General features: G+C 46.8%; 1 protein-coding gene across 2 annotated transcripts in view; it reads right to left on the bottom strand.

The window, feature by feature from the left end:
* Window positions 1-13,409, bottom strand: part of RP1 (RP1 axonemal microtubule associated) — a 391,698-nt gene extending 378,289 nt beyond the window's left edge. For both annotated transcript variants that reach the window (XM_058275538.2, XM_058275539.2), the window contains exon 1: window positions 13,309-13,409. The gene's annotated coding sequence lies outside the window, so the exon portion shown is untranslated. The remainder of the gene's footprint in view (window positions 1-13,308) is intronic.
* Window positions 13,410-22,285: the final 8,876 nt, after the last annotated feature.

The following is a 22,285-nucleotide window of genomic DNA, read 5'->3' as shown; positions in this document are numbered from 1 at the left end:
GCAGCCCTTCCAGCTCATCACTCCCTGTTTTACAGATGCGGACCCCGAAGCTTTGGGACTGGTGCAACTTGTCATGTCTGTGCAGCTATTGGCAGGTGGGGCCAAGATTTGAACCCAGGGTGCCTCTGAGTCGGCACACTCAGCCCAAGGCCAGCACCCTGCAGTGACTCCACAAAGGGTGCTGTATTGATTTGAGTCTTTTATGTGGGCCCCAGAAAAGTATCTTCTTAAAGTGGTCCATTCCTGAGGGTGTGAATGGACTGGATTGGATTCAGCTGAGAGCCTTGGATTGGAGGACTTCAGGGAAGCATAACCCAGGGTCTGTCTCGACCCTCTTGCTGGACACACAGAGAAAGAGAGCTGCCCTTTTACCCTGCCAAGTGAGAGAGGTCTCCGGGATCATGTGCAGCTGCAGAAAGAGAAACCCACAGAGAGAAGCCACAGGTAGAGACGTCCAAAGCAGAACTAGCTACAGGCACAGAGGAGAGGGGAAAGATGAGTGGCCGCCATTTTGCCCTGCCATGTGCCTGACCACCCATAGCTGTAAACTGGTGAAAGAGCGTCTCTTGATTTGGACATTTTCAGTCTTAGAACTGTAAGCTTCTACCCCAATAAATTCTATTACAAAAGCCAACCCAATTCTAGTCTACTGCATTGGCAAACTTCAGCAAACTAAGACAGGTGCATTGGCCAAAGGGCGAAGACTTTCTAGTAAAAAAAGTTTACGAGAGCAAAGCCTCCAGAGGTTGAAATCCCCCTCTCTGATTCTTGCAAGTAATTATCTGTGCATCCTAACCCTCGCCGTCCTTGCATTGTGACTGCCAGGGCAGGGGCAAGAGCTGCACAGCCACCCCAAGAAGTCTGGATGGTTCCCATGAAGAAAATCTGTAGGAAGCTGGGTCCTTCTTGTCAATGTGGCTTGAAAGAACACCTCATGGCCTGAGTATATGCCCCTTTCTAATTAAATAGCAACATTACTGCTTCACATTTGTCCTCTCTTGCTTATTTCCATTCTTTAGACACACATATTGGACCTGGCAGCCAAGGTGTGGAGATTCCCTAATCAAATAAATAAATAAGTAAACAAAAATAATGATGACATCTATAACTTACAAGACCCTTAAAATGAGTGAAACTCTTAAATACATACATTTATTTATTTATTAAACAACCCAATGAAGGGAGGCATTTTATCTGTATTGCATATTTGGAAACAAAGATCCAAGGATGTAGGGGGCCACCCGCTGTGAGACCTATTTACAGCCTCCCACAACATGGCGCATCTCACAACATGGCGGAGTTCACAAATCTGCCCTGTCATTTCCTTATTCTTCCTCCCTGCTTCTTTGTTCTCCCCTTCCAGCTACAACTCAGGTGACCACAGCAATACACATGCGCGAGGCGCGAAACTCCGCAGGTTTGGCGCGAACACTCGGCCAATCCCCTCCTTGGACGCCTGTCACCTGCAAGACTAGCCTATCACCTGTGGACACGTTCCCTTCCCTCAGTATATATTCCCATGTTTTACCCCCAATAAACGAGGCTTGATCAGAACCCTGTCTTGCCTCCATTCTTCGTGTCTCTTGTCCCCGTCTCTGTGTCGTTTGCTTTGTTTCTAGATCCCCGAGCTTGGTTGGATGGGAGACGTCCTGTCGTATTGGCCTGGCCCGCGGGCGGGTCTGGGTCATTTTGGCGCCCAACATGGGGCTCGAACTGAGCAATGATATAGAAAACGCCGATTGATGGGCCCAAAAGAAAATATTTGAAGAGACACCGCCAGGAGCCTGCGGTCAAGATCTCGGAGAACAAAGAGACACCACCTGGAGCCTGCGGTCAGGATCTCAGAGTAGAAAAAGACACCGCACAGTAGCCTGCTGCGCGGTCAGGCTCTCGGTACGTGATCGGCGAAAGTATGGGACAAGCAATGAGTGAGCATAAAGTGTTTGTAGAAGGTCTATGTGAGGCTTTAAAGGCATGAGGAGTAAGGGTTAAAAGTTAAACAGCTCCTAGAATTCTTTAATTTCCACAGAAAGGGAGCGTAGATGCAATGATATAGTTTGTGTCCGCCATAGAGATGCAGTCATGGCAAATGTAATTACAAAGGGCAAAGAGATTCTGTCACAGGGCCGGATTCCCCCTGGATCCAGTCCTTCTACCGCCCTTAGCAATCACACAGTCAGGATCTCGGAGTTAAGGAGACACCATGTAGAGCCCTGCCTCCTATCGATTCAGATTCAGTTTCTATTAAGATAGAAAGTGAGGAAGAGATACCCCTATCTCAAAATAATGAGGCCAAACCCAAAATAGGTAGGAAAAATAAAAATAGGCGCAAAAAGAAAGCTGGCGCAAGTGCAAGTTCTGAAACCTCTGATTCTGACTCCAAGTCAGAGTCAGTGAAATTCACTGCCATTGACTACCCGCCACCATATTCTCCCTCCCCATCTGCGCCACCGCCCAGTTGCCCTATTGGTGCTGGCAATCTTGAAACTCAGGATAACCAAGGAGTCATAGCAAAGATAGAGAAAACAAAAGAGCAAATTCGCTTACAGAGGGAACATTTACAACTCCTAAAGGAGCTAGAGCAGCTAAAAGCATTAGAACATCATAAATGCAGAAAAACAGTTGACTACAATCCTTTTACAGACTTCCCGCCCACCTGCTCCTGCTTAGATAAGCCACCCAGGCGTGCATCCTCTGCAGTAAAAGAACCCCCCTTTTTTTGCATATCCGGTCACCGAGAGGCAAGCCGAGGGGCAAGACAATGAGGCAAATGGTGAGGCAAGGGTAATTTGTATGCATTCCACTTTCCCCTTTAAATCTTTGAAAGAGCTTAAAACCGCCGCCTCTACTTATGGGCCCACTGCTCCATATACTGTTAAATCTTGGAGCACATTGCCGATGGCTGGCTTACACCTCATGATTCGCGTACTCTTGCTCGCTCTGCTCTCAGTGCGAGAGATTACCTGTTATGGAAATCCCAGTACGCCGAGTTCTGTGCCGATACAGCCAGGCATAATGCTCAGGCCGGCAAGGGGTGGAATATAGATATGCTTACAGGGTCAAATGATTATAGAGATAATGATGACCAATGTAGGTATGACCCTGGCCTGTTTGCCCAGATTCAAACAGCAGCCCTTAGGGCCTGGAAAAGGTTGCCCACAAAGGAACGCCCTGCCTCCTCCCTCACTAATATTAAGCAGGGACCAGAGGAGCCTTTTTCAGATTTTGTAGGCAGATTGTGCACGGCTGCAGAAAGACTGTTCAGCGATATGTAAAGCAAATTGTCTTTGTAAATGCAAATGCGGCTTATCAGGCCGCAGTTAGACCTTATAGAAAGAAGGAGAACTTGTCTGGTTACATCAGGCTTTGTTCTGAAATTGGCCCCGCCTATCAACAAGGCTTGGCAAAAGCTTTTACAGCCGCAGTAAAAAGGTTGATGTCAGTCCCAAACCAACCTGCAGGGTCACCCTCTCACTCCCCATCAGGGAAACGGGAGGCAGGGCCAGCCACAGGCCCCGAAATCCTTTCACAACTCTTCGGGCTCCCTGCTGTCTACATGACAATGTAGCTCTGGGCTAGTGAAGGCTAATATAGTTAAGCCACTGGAATGAGAGAAAAACGTGGCAACATTTGTGTTTTATTTTGTTTCCATTCTAGTTCTGATTGGGCTTGCTTGACCAAGATAATAAAATTGGTACCAAGTTTTTATTAAGGTCTAAAGGAAGTTTTCGGTTTTAAATCAATACTTTTCTCCAGAACTTAAAGTCTCAATTTAGTCTTAGAGTAATAATCCAAAAATGTGTGTTAATGGTCTGTCTAAACTGCAAAATGAAAACTTAACTACATTTGTGCTGCTCAAGTTATTTTAACTGATTGCTGATAACTAATAAAAATGTTTCCAAGCACAAGCTTGCATATTACAGGCAACATGAATTCCAGAAGAAATCTTGAAAGGTATAATCTATGATGTGCTGTATAACAGAGGATTTAAAAGTAGCTATACCAAGAAAGTAAGAATTATGAGTCGCTTGTAAATAAATTGTATGTTTCTGTTAATGTGTTGTAATTGTTTTGTGTTTGTCTGTCTGTTCATTCAATGTCAGTGTATATTGTGATACCTCCGGATGGTAAATATAAATTAGTAGAAATTTTTAAAAGCGCGCTATTCAAATGGCCAAAAATTAAATAAGTACTTATATTAATACATAAGTTTAAATGTTAATAAGATATCTACAATAATAAAAATTGTAAGTCTTGATTAACAAAATTACTATGCCTTTTCATAAAAAATGGTTCTTGCCTAGATTGAAATGAATAACTTATTTTTCTTCCCAGGATAATATGAAGGATGCAAAACTTAAATGAATATTAAAAAAGTTAAAAGTTTGTGACAATGCTAACTGAAATTTAATAAGTTTTTGCAAAAAGGTGTATTTTGTCCTAAAGTAGAATGACTAATTTTCATAAACTCTTGGATGGAACTTAATTTGCATGTGGCAAATTGTAGAAGGTATCGTAATAACTTTAAGTAAGGGAATGTGTTCTGTGAAGATGAAATTTGTCTTAAAATGATATAATTATAGTCTATATGGTTATAAATAATTATAAAAGGTCTTATGAAGCACTGTTTACATTAAAGTGTTTAAGTGGCTAATTCCAAAAGTTCATTATTTTAACAAGTTTGTTTAGTATTCACGGTATTATGTTATTTAAGGTTTGCTTGATAACTTTGTAAGTAGGCTATATGGAATGTGTTTTTATTATTAAGGAAACAGAAGATGATTTTGTCCTGAGATAAAATGATTGATTATTGGAAAGAGTAGAGTGTGGGACAAAACCTGGTGAATACTGAAAGTACAGAAGGTTGGTGGAAAAGGAATTTTTACAGTTAAAGTTAAATAAAATTTAATCCCCATCTGTGTCAAAGAGAGCCGCCTTCCTCCCTATATTGGTAAAAAATTAGCCTCACAGGTTCAGTCGCTGCAGCTGCCACAGCAGGTGGTGCTCTTGGTCATGGCCTCATCAGCTTGCAATACTTTAAACAACAATGACAAATTAGCCTAGAATCCAGTGTGCAGTCTCTTGACTCTCTGCAGCAGTGACTAACATCCCTCGCCCAGGTAGCCTTACAAAACCGCAGGGCCCTTGATTTACTCACGGCTGAAAAAGGGGGAACCTGCCTTTTCCTTCAGGAGGAATGCTGCTACTACGTGAATGAATCTGGTATTGTTGAGCAAAATGTTAAGAAATTGCGAGAATTGTGGGAAGGAATATTGCACTTCCAATCAATTTCCTCATCTGTCTGGCTCACCTCCCCCCTCATAACATGGCTAAGTCCCCTCCTCAGCCCCCTAATCACTTTCCTTTTAATCTGTGCATTTGCGCCTTGCCTCCTTAAATTTCTCCAAGAAAGGATGAAGCAAATTTCTGCCCACGTGATGTATCTCGCCGCTGTTCATCAATACCAACCTATCTGGACCGAAGAACAAACAACCAATCTTTGAAAGTGCAAATTTCTTATGTTACCTTATCGCCAACCTGTATTCTAATAGTGTTTCCTTTCCTTGCCTGTTTTCTCTGCCCATGGTCACCACCTCCCTTACCGCAGCTAACCCTTCTCTGTTTAATTGATATCGCTGAATGGCTTCAGTAAGGGATTTAGCAGCTCATAAGGGCAGCGGGCACCCTGGCTTAAACAGACCAGGGCGGGTGTGGCCTCACCCACTAATCTCCGTATGTCTTGCATGTCATGCATGGTATAGGGCTCCCCGTTATAGCTTGCTGTAATTGCAAGCCATCTGTCGCTGAGGCGCTGGGCTGGTTAGCCAATGACGGGCAACTGGGCTGACCCATCAGTCAACCTAAGACAGGGACGTGGCCTTTTGCTGCCATGATTCCCAATGACGGGTAAGATTGATCGTATACCGGGTAAGATGAATCGCTTACCGGGTGCAGCCCTGACCTAAGACAGGCACAGCCCCCCCTTTCAGCATGGGAGCACCTTTCAGCCACATGCCACTACTGAAAATAAGCCCTGCTCTATCATGAGCCATCGCCGGCTGTTCCTTTCTTCAATTCATAATATATTAAACAGAAAAGGGGGACCTGTAGGGGGCCACCCGCTGTGAGACCTATTTACTGCCTCCCACAACATGGCGGATCTCACAACATGGCAGAGTTCACAAATCTGCCCTGTCATTTCCTTATTCTTCCTCCCTGCTTCTTTGTTCTCCCCTTCCGGCTACAACTCAGGTGACCACAGCAATACGCATGCGCGAGGCGCGAAACTCCGCAGGTTTGGCGTGAACACTCGGCCAATCCCCTCCTTGGACGCCTGTCACCTGCGAGACTAGCTTATCACCTGTGGACACGTTCCCTTCCCTCAGTATATATTCCCATGTTTTACCCCCAATAAACGAGGCTTGATCAGAACCCTGTCTTGCCTCCATTCTTCGTGTCTCTTGTCCCTGTCTCTGTGTCGTTTGCTTTGTTTCTAGATCCCCGAGCTTGGTCGGACGGGAGACGTCCTGTCGTATTGGCCTGGCCCGCAGGCGGGTCCAGGTCACAAGGAGAGTAAATGACCATAGTATATGACCTGGGAGTAAGTGAACGCAAATACTCACTGACCTACTGGACTTTCAGGTTAAGGAGTTGCTGAGAAGCTCATTGCCAAACATTTTTGTGTATGACAAACTGTAGCAGTTCAATATTGTTTATGAATTCCAAAAATAGATAGTGGATTATGTTTGTTCCTCTGGGCATATTAGATTATACTAGATTCTGAGGTTTCACTGTTACTTGGTTAAATAATGATTAAGGCTTTGATTGGGCCATGTCAGTAGGGCACTGGGTCTCCACCCCCTTGGTAGACAGGGATTCACAGAGAAACAGCATTGAAGAGAAGAGAAGTGGGAGTTTCGATCCTAGAGCCCAGGAGGAGAGATAAGCCATTAGCCTGATAGTCTACAGTTGACCTTGTGGAGAGAAGAGAGCAGCTCATCCTAGAGAGAAACAAGCCCTGGGAGAGAGATGAGACTTGTCCCAACCTACAGCTGATATCAGAGGAAGCTGGGAGCAGAGCCAAGAGAGGAACCCAGGAAGCCTGAACCCTGGCAGACGCCAGCAGCCATCTTGCCCCAACATGTGGCAACAGACTTTGGTGAGGGAAGTAATTACGCTTTATGGCCTGGTATCTGTAAGCTCCTACCCCAAATAAATACCCTTTATAAAAGCCAGCAGATTTCTGGTATTTTGCGCCAGCACCCCTTTGGCTGACTGATACACAGACGGAACAAGGAGGCCCTGGAACTCACTCCTCTTGGCCTGTGACCAATCTCAGACCTCCTTAGGAGCCACCCAGGAGCCAGAGTGGAGCCCGTGGCAAGGCTGCCCACCTGGACCACCGAGCCTTCTGCTCTGGGCCTAGAGGGACTCTACATCTCCATCTCCCTCTTTAGATTTGATTTCCTCAGCCACTAGAGTAATAAGAACTAACGGCCAGGTCATGGGGTACAGACTGAAGGGAAAGAGACCACAACTGCTACTGGCTCATGGCGAGGATGGCCCACCTGGACCTGCCTGGCTGACCCCCCACTCAGGGCAGAAGCCTATAGAAAGAAAAGGCATTAGTCGCGTGGCCCCAGGATCTTTGCACAGCGCTCTGTTGAGAGCCTTCAAAGGCCTTTGGAAAACTGCTTTGTTCTTCCATATTGCTATCAATCTAGCATCTACTATTAAAATGCCCTTTGATCAATTAATATTGAAATCATATAAGATTATTATAAAAGTAGTCTTTTTTTTTTACCAACCCTGGTATTACTACAAAGGTTTCTTTTGCCTTTTTCAGGGACTGATTTATATCTCATAGATAAATGTTAGTATTTCAGTACTCTTCAGGGATGCATTCTCCAAAACGTCCAGTGACTTCAAATGTGAATCATGTGCTTATTTAGTTAAAACAATAATCAGTCTTCCCATTTTTTTTAATGAAAAATCTTATGCCTAGATTTACCAGCATCATATGTGAACACAGCTAAAACTAAGAAATTTTAAATTCTGGGGTTTGAATTATTTGAACAGTGGAAAAGCTGTTGAGTTTTTATAGAAAGATTTATTTTAAATTGCTTGATATTAATTGTTGGGAGCTCATCTTTCTCTAGACAAGCTATGGGATCGTCCATTCATTCGACAGCCAACCTCACATATTTCTTTAGCTATAGTGCAATGATAAGTGATATTCCTGTCACTGTCCTTGAAAAACTATAATAGTTTGAAATACCTTCTCAAAGAAAAGCCAAATTATTTTCATTTATGTTTCAGTGTATTCCAATTATTTGAATACTACTAGTGCATATATGATGTCATGGTATTAATCCACACATTATCAAGATATATCATTAATTGAAATACAGCATTTACCAACCATGCCTTGAAAGCAGAAATATACTCATCAAATGTTCTAGCAGTGATTTCATTATTGCTCTTTCTTCTGTTTGATAGTTACTGACATTCTTCTATGACCTGGATTAAAAGAATCCAGCGACACTCCCTGGGGCCTGGATAAGGGAAGGGGGATGGATTGCAAACGGGCACAAGAAAACTTCTGGCGGTGACAGCAGCATATGGTTTGACTGCGGTGATCGTGGTATTTGTCAAAGCACTTCAAAATGTTCATTTAAAATCAGCACACTTTACTGTTGCCATTTATACCCAATAAAGCCAATTTTAAAACAAAGAAGAACCCAGTGTCAAAAGTTCAGGCACTAAGGCAATTACTCAACCTATTTTTTTTTTTTAACCTTCTGACAATCTGCAGTGTTCGCTTTTCACATGACGTAACCAGTTAAACGAAGCCTGGCTAACTCGCATGGCACTTCCTTGTGCTGAAGGAAACACGCAGCTGTGCTACTGCCCGTGTCTTTATTGTGTTTCCGGGTTTCTAAGGGGGCTGTTTGGCTTTTAGGTGAGGTTGCTATTAAAGGATTCTAAGACACAATAAAACAAATAGAAACTAAACATCTAGTGCTAAGGTGCAGATGGCAGGAATCTAAACAATCACTACGCTTCCTCAGAATCTGCATTACAGCTTTCAAAAGACATAAACGGGGAGAGGACGTAGCTCAGTGTTGAGTGCTTTCTTCCTATATGCCAGGTCCTGCGTTCAGTCCCTGGTACTTCTTAAAAAATATGTAGGTAGAGATTAGAGAGAGACAGAGAGACAAAGAGTCACCGAGGGAGAGACAGGTAGATCCAGTTCCGTGGCATAGCCTGGCGAAAATATCACGCCATTGGTTCTGACCTTATCACATGAAGTAAAGAGGTGAGGGATTCATGAGGAAGCTTTAGGAGAAGGGGTTCTACCTGATTTGGTCTTCAGTTGGTGGGCGGGACGGACAGGCTGTGGTCTAACAGGCACGGCTTGGAGACAATGTGAGCCCCACTGCCGAGCAAGTCGCCCCCGTCGCCCTCCCCAGTCGCACGGCTGTCTCCCAGGACCCGGGCCCTGTCCCACCTCCCGGGCCGAGCAGGCTGGGTCTCCAGGCCTGCCGGCTCCAAGGGCAAGCCTTCCCACGTGGGGACGCCAGGCCTGCGTCCCGCAAGGGGTCGCCCAATGCCGCCGAGCTGGATTGGCCACACAGCGTGCCACCCTCCCCGGGAGCCCTGCTCAGGTGCTGTCACCGCCTCGGTGGATCACGCACTGGGTGCCCACGATGGGCAAAGCACCCTCGAAGGCGGCCCTTTACACACCTGTCCTGATCGCTGCCCGCTTGCAGAGCTGGAGGCAGCCACTCAGAACAGGAGAGACCACCGGAAGCAGGTGCGGAAGCCCCCGGACCAGCGCGCCTCCTGCGCCGCGGTGCAGTCCGCCTCCCCTGCGGAGACGTCAGGACAGGAGGTCTGCCAGGGCGGGTGGGTGCAGTGACAGTCACCGACCAGGGCGGGTGGGTGCGGTGACAGTCACCGGCCAGGGCGGGTGGGTGCGGTGACAGTCACCGGCCAGGGCGGGTGGGTGCGGTGACGGTCACCGGCCAGGGCGGGTGGGTGCGGAGACGGTCACCGACCAGGGCGGGTGGGTGCGGTGACAGTCAGTCACCGGCCAGGGCGGGTGGGTGCGGTGACGGTCACCGACCAGGGCGGGTGGGTGCGGTGACGGTCACCGGCCAGGGCGGGTGGGTGCGGTGACGGTCAGTCACCGACCAGGGCGGGTGGGTGCGGTGACAGTCAGTCACCGACCAGGGCGGGTGGGTGCGGTGACGGTCACCGGCCAGGGCGGGTGGGTGCGGAGACGGTCACCGACCAGGGCGGGTGGGTGCGGTGACGGTCACCGGCCAGGGCGGGTGGGTGCGGTGACGGTCAGTCACCGACCAGGGCGGGTGGGTGCGGTGACGGTCAGTCACCGACCAGGGCGGGTGGGTGCGGTGACGGTCACCGGCCAGGGCGGGTGGGTGCGGTGACGGTCACCGGCCAGGGCGGGTGGGTGCGGTGACGGTCAGTCACCGACCAGGGCGGGTGGGTGCGGTGACGGTCAGTCACCGACCAGGGTGGGTGGGTGCGGTGACGGTCACCGGCCAGGGCGGGTGGGTGCGGTGACAGTCAGTCACCAACCAGGGCGGGTGGGTGCGGTGACGGTCACCGACCAGGGCGGGTGGGTGCGGTGACGGTCACCGGCCAGGGCGGGTGGGTGCGGTGACGGTCAGTCACCGGCCAGGGCGGGTGGGTGCGGTGACGGTCAGTCACCGACCAGGGCGGGTGGGTGCGGTGACGGTCACCGGCCAGGGCGGGTGGGTGCGGTGACGGTCACCGACCAGGGCGGGTGGGTGCGGTGACGGTCACGGGCCAGGGCGGGTGGGTGCGGAGACGGTCACCGGCCAGGGCGGGTGGGTGCGGTGACGGTCACCGGCCAGGGCGGGTGGGTGTGGTGACGGTCACCGGCCAGGGCGGGTGGATGCGGTGGCAGTCAGTCACCGACCAGGGCGGGTGGGTGCGGTGGCAGTCAGTCACCGACCAGGGCGGGTGGGTGCGGTGGCAGTCAGTCACCGGCCAGGGCGGGTGGGTGCGGTGGCAGTCAGTCACCGGCCAGGGCGGGTGGGTGCGGTGACAGTCAGTCACCGGCCAGGGCGGGTGGGTGCGGTGACAGTCAGTCACCGACCAGGGCGGGTGGGTGTGGTGACAGTCACCGACCGTGCCGAGCCCCACGGGGCTCCTCGCCCGCGCTCGCCGCATGCTCAGAGGCTTCTGTGGGCGCGTCTGTGAGACGAGCTGCTGGGGCTGGGTGGTTCTCGAGGGCTCCTTCCGGCTGCAGTGTTCTAGGGTGGGTGGGAAAGCCTCCGCAGCGGTCAGAACAGTGGACCTAAGGGAAATCAAGCCACGCTTCCACATGCACCAGGAAGGGGGGAAAATCTAAAGCAACAACTAGCATTCGGTCAGGACTTTGGTTTGCAGAGTGTGTCCCCTTGGATTTCTTACCCAGTTCACCCATTCCCAATAATCCTGGGAGATGGAAGTCACCCTTACTTCAGGGAGACGCCAAGACACGCGGCCACTGAGGGCCTGCCTGGGCGCTAGCACAGACCCATTCCCACTGACCCCCTATCCTGCACTCTGGCATGTCCTGGAGCTTCTGCTCTAAGTTCCCTTCTCCAGACCGGAAATGCGCTTGTGGGTGCACACTGGAAAATCTCAAGGGTTTTGCCCACATGGGCATCGGCCCACCTCTGTATAGATATGGGTGAAGTCTACGATAAGGTGGAAGGGTGCGGGTGGGTGGTGGATGGGCATGAGGGTGGTGCAGGGATGCGGTGGGGATTGGCTCGGAGGTGCTGGTCTGTGGGGGGTAGGGTGAGGGGTGGGTTGGACCATCCATGGAGCTGGGGGGAGGGTCGGGGGAAGGAGCAGGTGAACTCCGGGGATTTGCAGGTCTGTGGCTCAAACTCCAGTGGTGGGAATGCTCTTTTGGCGGATATGGCAGGGGAGGGTTACTGGTGCAGGGCGTTGGGTGTGGGGGGATATATGGGGCAGGGGGCAGGCCTCTATAGAATATGTAAGTGTTCATCTTGTCATGTGGTGTTATCTCAGTGGGCGGAGACCCACACAATCAACAAGAAAATATTAAGCTCCCACCCTGGGGAGTCCTGCTGTGTTCTCAGTAAGAATCCCTCGAGAACACAGGCAGTGCCTAATAAAAGAAAACAGACCAATATGTCAAGCCCTTAATATTATTTTTTTATTTGTCTTTTATTTTTAAAGGTACATAGATCACAAAAAAATGTTACATTAAAAAATATAAGAGGTTCCCATATACCCCCTCGCCCACACCCCTCTTTCCCCATCAACAACCTCTTTCATTATTGTGGCACATTCATTGCATTTGACGAGTACATTTTGGAACACTGCTGCACTGCATGGATTATAGTTTATACTGCAGTTTACAATCTCCCCCAGTCCATTCAGTGGGTTATGGCAGGATACATAATGTCCAGCATCTGTCCCTGCAGTATCGTTCAGGACAACTCCAAGTCCCCAAAACGCCCCCACATCACATCTCTTCTTCCCTCTCCCTGCCCTATCTTATTCTTCAAAAACTGAAACCTAGTGGCCAGTGGCTACCACAGGTTCCAAGGCAGGGGAGGGGGTAGAGTAGAATAGAAAAAAAAAATCTCAAAGAATACAGGGAATTTCCATCACCATGGTCAAAAGCCACAGAGGCATGTCCACTCCTGTCTCTCCCCACGGGTACTGAGTCCCTAGCCACCTGCCAGCTCCTTCTCTCGCCTCTGTCGCCCCTTCACATCCTTGGGTCCTGCGCTTCTCAGTCCCACACAGTCACCTGCCATCAGACAGACCCCGCCACCTCCTAACTGGACCTCATGTGTCCTGGGCCTTGCCCCACGCTCCCGTTTGCCTTCCTAATTAACAATTGGCAGTTAGTATTTCTAAAACCTGAAACTGATCTTTTAAAACCCTCCAGGGGCCCCCAGGGCCTTAGTGCTCAAGTCCCACTGGACCTTGAACTTGAGGACATTTGTCCAAACGCCCTCCCAAAACCAGAATGTCTTGGGCGTGTCTGCAAAAATGCCTACTAGAAAAATAGCTCATTGGCTTTCTTAGGGCAACTCAGGACTAGCTCAGTCCTCTCGTGCTTTCTTTGCCATCTTTCGCATATTTTCCACACCGATAAGGAATCTTGCACATTTAAAGGAAAGTCAAAGATATCCTTTCTTTTAAATCCTGATTATAACATTTAAAACTTTAATTACCATTCCCTAACAACAACAACAAAAAATGAGAGAAAAAAAGCCTCTATTTTACCTGTAAATTCCAAAATGTACGAAGAATTTCCTCAATCACTTCCAAAATGTCTTAACAAAGAGGGCTGGGGTTTGGAAGACTCGCAGCAGAAGACTTTATATGGCTGTGAGCTTGTGGCTTAGGTGTTGCTTAGGAGCAAACCCAGTTTCTCTTCCTGCTCGTCAAAGGAGCAGCGAAGTTTGCATTGCCACTTGCATTACCTGTAGCAACAGCAAACATTTTGAATAATTTCCAAGCCACAAACTGGCAAAGAACAGAGCTAGCCTAATATTTGTAACTGTTATCATGTATCAGAGAATGGATTCCTTTCATTCTGATAAACAGATCTCCAGAAAGCAGCATACTTACTTGCTTTTCCTTGTGTTTCCAGGTGCCTAGAATATCTGAATCAAATGACAAACAAGATAACCTTTGTTTTTCTGTTTCTCATCAATAGACCTCTGGTGGCCTGTAGCTATGATGTGACATACGACAATAAGGAGCTCTTCATCTTCTTCTGCAGTTGATGGTTTCACTCTTTATCGTGAAAAGTATGTTTTAGTTTGTTAGATACCAGGAAGGCAAGGTTAGTTCCCCAAGGCAAGAACATGGGTTGAATTCTTCTTAAGAGATTGCTCTGTTCCCGCAGAGGACAAAACCCCCGGCTTCGAGAGGTCACGAGGAAGTCCTCGCACGCACCGAGATGACTGTCAAACTGCACTCAGCGTCTCTAGTTTTCACCGTTCCTTTCCACAGCCACTGAAGTACCTATTCAGGGTTAGGCAGAGGTCAGTGCCACCAGGTAGTGCTTTCTCTAGCAAAACTCATTTTAAATATTTGGGGAAATAAATATTTAAAAGAAAAACCTTCTACAGTAGGGGTTAAATAGTATGTATAGCGATGACACAAAGGAAATACATGGGTGAACTGGGCAAGATGTCTCAGAGGAAAGAAAATACCGGGTCTGGATCTAAAGAATTAGTAGGAAATGTGATTTAGGGATGGAGTGGACATCGCCATCCCAGGGTCCTCAGAACGGAGGAATAAAGTGTGAATTAGAGTGGACTTACTGATATTCTACTATAGAATTATTGTCCCTCTAGCAGTGGAAGAAATTGTATCATTGACATGGAGACAGTGGCCATGGGAATCGCTGAGGGCAGGGAAAAGGAGGTGTGATGTGGGGGCATTTTTGGGACTTGGAGTTGTCCTGAATGATATTGCAGGTTCAGATGCTGGACATTATATATCCTGCCATAATGCATTGAATGGACTGGGGGAGAGTGTAAACTCCAATGTAAACTATAATCCATGCAATGCAGCAGTGCTCCAAAATGTTCCCATCAAATGCAATGAATGTGCCACACTGATGAAAGAGGTTGATGATGTGGGAGGAATGGGGAGGTGGGAGATGGGGTATCTGGAAACCTCTTTTACTTTTTAATGTGACATTTTGTGTGATCTATGTATCTTTTTTTAAAAAAAGACAATAAAATATATTTTTTAAGTTATTAATTTTTTAAAAATGTAGTAGGAAATGTGACCATTTGACTTGGATGAATCCCAAAGAGAGAAAGATGATGCTCTTGAACTCATCCATCCCTGGGGGTGTGGGGCCCTTTTGAATGGACTACGTAGTGAGGCGTGACTCGGGTGGAGTCTCCGCCCTCTTGTTGGGTTTGCTATAAACAGACACCCAGAGAGAGACAAGGATAAAGGAAGCCACCAGGTTTAATCCTGCAGTATGAGGAAATGGAGTCCAGGCTTGCTCAAAGCTGAGCTGATAGGAGAGAAGCCCCAAGAGGCCCAAAGGAGCTGAGGTCCCAGGAGAGACGAGCCACGTGCCTGAGGCCCACAGGAGAAGTCAGGAAGAAAGCGGAGCAGCCAAACCTGAGAGAGGAGGCCCGAGAGGGGGCGTGCCCTACACCTGGTCACCAGAGCTGAACTCCAGGGACAGCAGCTTCTGGAGGGGAAGGCAGGGACCGCAGCAGAGCTCGGCTGTCATCTTGTGTCACCACATGGCCAGACAACGGGATCTCCAGTAGCTGGCCTGGGAGAAAGCGCCTCTGATGTGCCTTGATTCAGACACTTCACAGCCTTGGAACTGTACATTTTTACCCTAAATAAAATCCCCATCGTAGAAGCCAACCCATTTCTGGTACTTTACACCAGCAGCCCTTTGGCAAACTAAGACTTGTCCGAGGAGAGCTAAACTGATATTGCCGAGCCCAGACCTGTAACACAACCTGCCAAACCAGACAGCGTGGGCCAGGAGAGCAAAGGACGAGATACGCGAGTTGTGAGGCTCTTTATACGGAGTGTCAAGTGTGCAAGAACAAGTAGTGCCAGGGATGTACGAAAGGAGTTTATTAATCCTCAAGGGTCTTAAAGACAGTGGCAGGCCTCACGGGGACACACAGAGAAACACGTCAGGAGCAGAGGCTCAAGCAAGCAGGCAGGGACAAAGGTCACGTGGACCTGCGGGCTTGCCTTTATGGGGCTCATATTAGACTGCCAAAAGGGTGCTGATGCAAAATACCAGAAATCTATGGGCTTTTACAGAGGGTATTTATTTGGGGTAGGAGCCTACAGATACCAGGCCATAAAGCATAAGGTTCTTGCCTCACCAAAGTCTGTTGCCACATGTTGGGACAAGATGGCCGCCGGTCTCCATAAGGGTTCAGACTCCCTCTCCCTCCTAAGGCTCTGTGGCCCCAGCTTCTTCCTTTCTCAGCTGTAGGTTAGAAGAAGGCTTTTCTCTCTCCCCGGAGCTTGTTTCTTTCCAGGCTCAGCTGCTCAGGTCACTCCACAAGGTCAGCTATAAAGTATCAGGCTCGTTCTCTTCCCGGGGCCTTATCAGGCTCGTTCTCTTCCCGGGGCCTCTGCCGTCTCTAGGGAGCCGTCTCTTTTCCTCTGTGTTCTTCTCCGTGTGTTTACTTCCCAGGACTCCAGCATCAAAACGCAAACTCTCTCTGCTGTGAAGCCCTGCCCACCAAGGGGGCGGAGCCTCAACATCCTCCTGACATGGCCCAGTCAAAACCGTAATCATAATTCAATCAAGCAAAAGTGAAACCTCTTGCAATGGACACAACCAATCCAGTGTCCACATAGAAGAGGTGGCATTGGATTGGGAAAAGTGGACATAATGGACAAAGGGTATGGGGAAAGGCAGGAAGAGATGAGAGGTGGAGGCGTCTTCGGGACATGGAGCTGCCCTGGATGGTGCTTCAGAGGTAATCACCGGACATTGTAAATCCTCACAGGGCCTACATGATGGAATAGAGGAGAGTATGGGCCATGATGTGAACCAATGTATATGAGGTGCAGAGGTGCCCAAAGATGTACTTACCAAATCCAATGGATGTGTCATGATGATGGGAACGAGTGTTGTTGGGGGGGGGGAGAGGGGGGGTGGGGGGGTGGGGTTGAATGGGACCTCACATATATATTTTTAATGTAATATTATTACAAAGTCAATAAAAAATTAAAAAATTAAAAAAAAAAAAAAAAAAGTGAAACCTCTGAATCTAATTCAGTCTAATATGCCCAGAGGAACAGACCAATTTACAAACACGGTCCAGTTTCTATTTTTGGAATTCATAAATAGCATCAAACTGCCACAGTGCTATAGGGACTGCAGCCTTTAGTCAAGCAAGAGTGGGAATTGGGAGTTTGTATTTGAGTTTTGCAGGGACCTGAGCCCAGGAAGGACGCAGGAAGGAGGAGAGAAGCTGTCTACATTGTATTATAAGCAGGGATCGGGGTGTCCCGCAGGGACCTAACAATAGGTCAGAGATGCTGAGGCAGCACGACAGTGGAAAAGCCCCTACTTATCCTAATTCCCTACAATAATAAATGTACTTTTACTATTATTAGAGAAGTTGTGAGCTTGCAAAGCAATCATGCATAATGTGCAGAATTCCCATACACCACCCCACCACCACCTTGCATTGTTACCAGACATTTGTGACAAACTATGAAAGAACATCATTTAAATATTACAGCTAACTATGGTCCAAAGCTTACATTTGGTGTATTTTTTCCCATCAACCACGCTATTATTGGCACCAATAATAAATATTTTCAGCTCTGCAGACAAAACTGTCTCACATCAATAATAAACCAAAGAATTAGGGAAGTCCTGTTCTGATGAAACTTCATGTACCGAAAGAGTGATGGGTGGTAATTTGCCAGTCCCTGATATGAGCTGTTTGGTGCACCCTGGGTTATTGGGAGAATTAGACAGCACTGCATGCTGCGCTAAGTTTGGACTTCATCAGACGGCAAAGGGGAGCCAATGAAAGGAATTGTGTGGTCAGATGGGATTTACTTTAAAAAAAACACACACACTTTTTTTTTTTAAGTTAATAGATCACACAGAACCTTACATTAAAAAAACAAAAGAGGTTCCCATATACCCTCGCCCCACCCCCGGGATTTACTTTTTAAAACACCTTGAAGGTAGTGGATTTGAAGGGAGCGCGGCTGGAGAGAAAGGGAGCGCGGCTGGAGAGAAGGGGAGCTGCTCGTTTAGCACCAAACCACGGCATTACGGTTAGTGAACTTTCTATATCTGTACCTCTTGTCTCTCTGAATAACTTTACCCTTCACATGCTGCATTTCTTTTTCGGTACTTCCCCATAGAAGTTAGGAAAGCGGTTTCTGTATCACACGTGGTTAATAAATACGGTTGTAAATGCGTTGACAGTGGACAGCAGACCGATAAAAAACTCAAAGACAGCTTACAATTGCTCTTGTTTGTTTTGTGCTTGATTCAAAGCTGGAAGAAAGCTGTTCACCTGAAAAGCAGTCACGGCTATTGCTCTCAGCAACTTGTCTACTGTTTAATGACTTAAAACCTAAATCAAGTTACTGTCCAATTCCCTCCACTTGAAAAATAAATAATTCAATTGACATAGGGTTTGATAGTCTCCCATGAGAAAGAAAATATTAACGTATGTTCTTTTTGTTATTTTTTGCGTGTTTTTTTTTTTTGAAGTTTTATAGCATTTGTATTTTAAGAATTTAGGGCAAATACATTTTTTTCTACTTGATAAAAAGAAAATTAGTACTTAAAAGGCTCAAAAATATATTGGTTGAGTGATTTTTTTAACATAAATAAATTACATTGGTTTTTAGGATTTAACAGCTGAAAAGACCCTTTCTGCTTCCACTGGGGCAAAACTGAACAAAATGTTAGTTAAATACAGATAGCAGCATTTCTAAGAAATCTGTTGCCAGCATCATATACCATCTGTGCTACAGAATGTCAAATAGAATTTGTTCAATTACTGATTCTTTCCTATATGATCAGTTACAAAATTTCTGCTTTACATCTCTGATTCATAAAACCAGGAGTTCACTTTTGGAAAATACATCTGACTGATTTTTTGGTCACGATTTAACAGACTTCTTTGAGATACTCATTTTAACATTTACATAATTTATAACCCCAAATGTATAAAAGACAATGACAAAGTCATCATAAATAAATAACTAAGATAGTTATGTGAAACTTTCGGACCTTCTGATAAATTAGCAAAATGGTAACAGAAAAAGTAAAAAATACAGTCAATTGTGACAACAAAAAGTGAAACTAGTGAGACTTCCAACATTTCCAACTGCCCTGCACAGCCTGTGTCCCCAGAGTGCTGAACCCATGAGCTGGTTTCAGGCCTCCAAGTATGAGCTGCCAGTAAAGAATAAGACTATTGAAAGGGATGTAAACTGAGTGGAAAGGAGAAAGAAAGAGGGGTAAGTGCTGCTGAAGCAGGCTCCTCCCAGCGAGGTTCCTAAACAGGAAGCTGAGGTAGAAAAAAATGTTAATTTGCAACACAGTCTCAACTAACTTGATAATTTGGAATTTGTGTTCAACTGTAAAATATAAAAGAATGGAGAAACAGTGAAGAGAAAACCTTTTCACAGTCATATAATAAAAGGTGATACACACATTTTGTTTTTAATGCCCTTCAAATTTTACTCTTTCAGTTAGCTTATTTCAAAGCCATAGACAAGCTACCACCAAAGCAGGGTTACTGCTATCTAGATACAATCTTCCAGTTTGCTTTTGTGTAAAATAACACCAAATCAACTACGTTAGTTAGTCAGTAAAGGTTTTTCAGACGCATAAATCGCTCAGCTTGAAATCAGTGCCTGAGAAGAAATACGTCCAGCTCCTCAAGTTCTGGTTATTGGCTGTGTTTTCCTCTTTATCGCCTGAGCATATCTGGGAATGCAGAGCCCTGGGGATTAGAGCTCCGCCCTGATCTGTCTCCCTATTCAGACAGTGCTCTCTGCTCAGCAAGGCAGGCAACCGTGGGAGAAGAGAGCCTTGGGGCTTGAAAAACAAATCAAATCATTTGACATCATCATTCTCTTCAATTTGGTGAGTGAAACCGGTGGCTGAAGGTGGAACATTGATTGTAATGCATAGAGTGCAAAATCAGAATCTGTTTGGTTTACTCCTCAAAACAGAGGAAAAAAAATTTCTCCCCCTTCCCCAAGATGGCTCCATCTATCTGCTTGTTGTTTTTGCTCCTTGTTGTTTTGCTCGTTGTCTGCTCCTTGTCTGCTTGTTTGGTTTTTTCCCTTTGGGAGGCACCAGGAACCAAACCCAGGACCTCCCATGTGGGAGGCAGGTGCTCAACTGCTTGAGCCACAGCTACTCATTGCTCATTTGTTTTTGCTCCTTGTCTGCCCATTGTTTCTTTTTTTTCTTATTGTTTCTGCTCAATGTCTGCTTGTTGTTTGTTTGTCTTCCTTAGGAGGCACTGGGAACCAAACCCAGGACCTCCCAGTGTGGGAGGCAAGTGCTCAACTGCTTGAACCACATCTGCTCCAAAACTTTTTAAATTGAACACACAAGAAGCAAAGTTCTTTCAAATGTAACCAAAGAATGCCAGTTCCCAGAGACCAAGAAATTCTATATGGAAGTACCTGTGCATTTTGAGATGGTTATTATATCTTAACAAAATTAAGCGGCAAGAAGCAGGCTTGTGTAGTGGAAAATTCAACAACCAATAAAGGAGATATACAGATGGCCAATGAGCACACGATGAGATGCTCAACGTCATTAGCCATCAGGGAAATGAAATCAAAACCACAAGAGAAAGAGGAGTCCTCATGCCCGCTGACGTACAGTTATTATATGATGATTAGGCTAATGTGTCATCTTGGCCTGATGTTGCTGCTCATCTGTTTAGTCAAGCAAGCACCTGGTTAATTGTACTAGCAGGGCATTTCATGGACTTTAATCGTCAGTGAGCTGGTTACATCTACAACCAAAGGAGGAGATTCCTGTCAGCAATGAGTGTCATCTCATCCAATGAACTGAAGGCCTTAAAAGGAGAAGTGATTTCAGCATTCCGGGAGAGAGTCTCCATTTCTCCTTCAGACATACAGCACCTCCTTCCTCCAGCCCCCTCATTGGAGCCCCTGGTTTGCAGCTGCCGTACAGAATTTGGCTTTGTGCATCCCCACGGTAGCATGAGACAATTGTATAGAATTTTATACTATTTACAGAGATCTCCCCTAAGTTCTGTTTCCCTAGAGAATCCTGACTAATACACCATAGAACCCAGTAATTCCACTCCTAGGTATATCCCCAAAAGAATTGGAAACAGGCACTGAAACAGCTATGTGCACACCAATGTTCACAGTGGCATTATCCACAGTTGCTAAAAGGTGGAAGCAACCCAAGGGTCCATGAAGACATGACAACACCCCCAGGCAATAAAGTCAGATTCTCAATGGTGTGTCACAACAGAAAGACACAAAATGCAGTGTAAACAAAAACATTCCAGTCCAATGACTACATTTGGGATAATTTGTTACTCTAGCAATAGGAAATTGATACCATTGCCTACCATGTGTAAATCATAACATCAAAATTGGGACAAGAGGTAGCAAAGGCTTAAACTAAGGCAGTGGTAGTGGAGATGGCCAAAGGGCTAAATCAAGAGGCATGATGGAGTCATCAGTAAAGCAGATCCACCAGGTGGCTACAGAAGGAGGTTGTGGGGAGAGCTGATACCCTCTCCTGGCTTCTACCTTAGGTGAGCAGGTGGATGGTGGGACCACCAACCCTCAAAAAGGGAAAGAGGTTTACTAATTTACTATACAAATTCGATGAGTCAAAGGAATTGATGTAATTTGTAATACAAATGTTATCTAGAGGTGGCGGACTTGGCCCAGTGGTTAGGGCGTCTGTCTACCACATGGGAGGTCCGCGGTTCAAACCCAGGGCCTCCTTGACCCGTGTGGAGCTGGCCCATGTGCAGTGCTGATGCGCACAAGTAGTACCATGCCATGCAAGGGTGTCCCCCGCGTAGGGGAGCCCCACGCGCAAGGAGTGCACCCTGTAAGGAGAGCCGCTCAGAGCAAAAGAAAGTGCAGCCTGCCCAGGAATGATGCCGCCCACAGGGAGAGCTGACACAACAAGATGACGCAGCAAAAAGAAACACAGATTCCCCTGCCACTGACAACAACAGAAGCGGACAAAGAAGACGCAGCAAATAGACACAGAGAACAGACAACTGGGGTGGGGGAAAGGGGAGAGAAATAAATAAAATCTTAAAAAAAAAATGTTATCTAGAGTTTAACTATTTGCTTCGTGTGGTGGTTTGGAACGGTGCATACCCTAGAAAATCATGTTCCTAAAGCTAATCCATTCTGTGGGTATTAAAACGTATTGTAAGTAGGACTTTTGATGAAATTACTTCATTTAAGGCATGGCCCAGGGTGCATCTTAATCCTCTTACTGGAGTCCTTTATAAGAGAATGAAATTCAGAGAATGAGAAATCCACAGAAACAAGAAGCTGAAAGAGGACGGAGAGCCCAGCAGACGCCACCACATGCCTTGCCGTGTGGCACACGAGTCCAGGGCCGCCGGCAGCCAGTCTTTGGGGAGAAGGTATCGCCTGGTAATGCCTCAATGTGGACATTTTACTCACCTCGAAACCCTAAGCCTGTGAGCTAATAAATCCCCACTGCTCAAAG

This window comes from Dasypus novemcinctus, chromosome 14, assembly GCF_030445035.2.
Source record: "Dasypus novemcinctus isolate mDasNov1 chromosome 14, mDasNov1.1.hap2, whole genome shotgun sequence".
In the NCBI taxonomy this organism is placed as follows: Eukaryota; Metazoa; Chordata; class Mammalia; order Cingulata; family Dasypodidae; genus Dasypus; species Dasypus novemcinctus.
The sequence above is the reverse complement of the archived record's forward strand: the minus strand, read 5'-3'. Positions and strand labels throughout refer to the sequence as shown.